This window comes from Nymphalis io, chromosome 3, assembly GCF_905147045.1.
Source record: "Nymphalis io chromosome 3, ilAglIoxx1.1, whole genome shotgun sequence".
Taxonomy (NCBI): domain Eukaryota; kingdom Metazoa; phylum Arthropoda; class Insecta; order Lepidoptera; family Nymphalidae; genus Nymphalis; species Nymphalis io.
The window spans coordinates 12,873,186-12,876,179 of record NC_065890.1 but is presented as its reverse complement, the minus strand read 5'-3'; the positions used below and the strand labels follow the sequence as shown (position 1 = coordinate 12,876,179).

At 29.9% G+C, this 2,994-nt stretch overlaps 1 non-coding gene across 1 annotated transcript; it reads right to left on the bottom strand.

The window, feature by feature from the left end:
• Window positions 1-2,588: 2,588 nt before the first annotated feature.
• Window positions 2,589-2,662, bottom strand: Trnan-guu (transfer RNA asparagine (anticodon GUU)). Its single transcript has one exon. It is a non-coding gene; the product is annotated as a tRNA-Asn (tRNA).
• Window positions 2,663-2,994: the final 332 nt, after the last annotated feature.

Here is a 2,994-nt window from a genome sequence, read left to right as displayed (position 1 = left end):
ATAAACAACATTTGTCGTTTTAAAACATGACCCTTGTAGAATTATTATGTCCTGTACACGCTGCCCTATAGTATCAAATCTGTTAAACAATACATTCACACGGATATATTCACTAATCCCATGAACATAAGGTAAAAAGTTGTATGTAATATTAATCCTCTATTTAAATTAAACATATGAAAACTCTCACAAAACATTCTGTGATGAATGTTGATGATAAATGGGTGAAGTCTGAAAGCTTGCTCGCGTATATTTTTGCAAAACAATGTGATAGCCTTATTAATATGGTAAGAGGAAAGTTTTGACTAGTTTGCTGCTGTTTCGTGGTGCCCTAGTACCTTTAATAAACATTCGTCCATGTTATTTTAATAGCTAAAAACGCCACCTAGACAGAATTTCTGAACATATTTAATAGTTTTATTTTAAGTTAAAATTAGTTAAAAAAAAATAAACAAAAATTCGAAAGTTATAACGTATTAAAATTTATAAGTTGTAGTAAGTCTCACGCGTTCTTCATGTGGGGGAAACGCGTAAATGCGTTTTTCCAGCGAAAAAAAGAAAAAGACACACGTTAGAATATCCTTTTAGAATTACAGAACGTTAAAATTATTTAAATTAAGTTCACTAGACTATGTTTACAAATTATACTATATAATTTCGAAACGTTTCGATACGAGTGTATTTTTAATTTAATGTAAAAAATGATGTTGGTGTAGTTATGTATCAACAATAATTAATCGAACCGAAAACCACTTTACGCGTAGTTAGCTGCCACATGACTTGACGCAGCTTCATAAATATTCAGTATAATTTTAATAATAATTTAAGCGAAATTAGAGCGTAACTCATTGAAGTTACGCGCTAATTTTGATTAAATTATTTTGACATGTGCTCTCGTACACGTGACATATTTTACGTTACATTTAGATTAGACTTTTAACTTTTGTTCTGACTAAAGACTTTGCTTTACACGAAAGAACTTTGAAGATCTCTAAGTTAGATAGTCAAGTTCCTGTAGAAATAAGTTCCCTAAAAACATTTTTATTGTTGATTGTAATTCGCAGCATATTTTTTATTAGATTTAAACATGATAAATAACTAATAATATAACAATAAAATTTCACTCTCGGTATTGAAATAAAATCGTTTTATATTACTACTATAAAACTGTAATATTTTTTCATTTTTAGTGTAAGAATAAAGGCGTTTGTGGGCTGTTTACCAGTAATATAATCAACTTAATAAATTGTTGTGTATTAAAATATCTGAAAAGCATCGAAAACCTAAGAAACTATCATATCTTAGGATCTAGCCATTAATTTCTTAAAAGTTTTTTGAAACAAGTTTCATAAATCCATAATACTTAATAAAATTCAAATTCTAAAATAGTATATATTTTTTAAATACAAAAAACGTTTAAAATTATTAAAAGCATAGTAACAGTCCTACCGTTGGGCTAAGGCCTCCCCTCTTTTTTTGATGAGCATGTTTGTAACTTTTTTTCACCACACTGCCCCAATGCTTGGTAAACGCCTAGAAGTTTTTTATCCGACACTAGCAGTTTGCCTAACGACGTTTTCCTTTACGACAAATTAAGCACATGAAACTTCAGTGGCGCTTGCCTGGGATTTAACCCATCTTATTCCTCGAAATTATTAATGTTATTTTGATAATGATTCTTAGTTTTTTTTTCATTCATAGTCTTTTATTTAATACCTTAGTTCGAAATATCCTGGAGTATTGCAGTGTAGTGTGGAGCCCTTGCTATCAGGTTCACATAAATAGACTTGAATGTGTTCAAAAGAGATTTTTATATCACCTTACCGATAATAAATGTCTCGAACTTAAATCGTATGCACAGAGACTGAATTTTTACAGAGCAAGCTTACTTTACACTCGAAGGAAAATAAATGATATCATCTTTCTAAACAAGCTAATTTCATGGACTTATTGACTCGTCCGATATCCTGCAATGCATACAGTTTTCCATTCCTCGTCCAAATAGTCGCATACGATATTGTATGACCTTTTGTCTTTCTACCTCTAGAACAAATGTACTTAGCCACTCGCCTTAATACCGCATGTGTTTCTCTTATAATAGTATTCGTTTTAATTATGATATTTTTACCGACAGTTCTATAGCCTCATTGAAAAAAAGTTTTAAAAAACTGTTTCAATAGTTTAAATTATTTAGCTATTAAAGAAACTTATAAGCTTAGATCTTTGTTGCTGTCACAGACTAGACGCTTTTTTGCACTTAATCAAAAACGCATGTCGTGTCTACATCAAGAGAAATGTAATCATTTGAATTTTTTGATTGTCATTTTGTTTTGTAGACCTATAACATAAACAAAATAGTTTATAAGTTTATCGTGAAGTCAAAATTGTCATAAAATAGGTGAACGTCAGTGTTAATACAATGTGCATTACTTTATACATGTATTATATAAGAAACTATACTTTAATGTTCGATTAAAAAAATAATTTTCATATTCACTAAATAAAATAAATGCTTGTCAAACTTTATGAATACAGGACCAGGAAAAAAAATATAACATTATTTTAAAATAAAATAACTAAAAAAACGTCGCCCCCGGGTGGGCTCGAACCACCAACCTTTCGGTTAACAGCCGAACGCGCTAGCCGATTGCGCCACGGAGGCGTTGTGAGTAGTATGCGAAATTGTTATTCATATGACCTTGCCCGCGGCTATAATGTCACAAGTGATATCACTAACTTTTATCATATAATTATAATATTTCAATTAGCTGAATGTTATCAATTGCAAACATATTTAAAATTTATATTAAATGTAAAAATCAATTTTGTTGTTCATTTTTTTTATACTTAATATAAATATATATACATTATTATTGCATATTTATTACCAGGCAGCATAATAATCTACGTTTCAGAATTAAAAACATTATCGCGTTTATCGTATTCATTTGCAATTTAAATAAGGGTCTGCCTTTGACGTCGTCGAGTCCTACA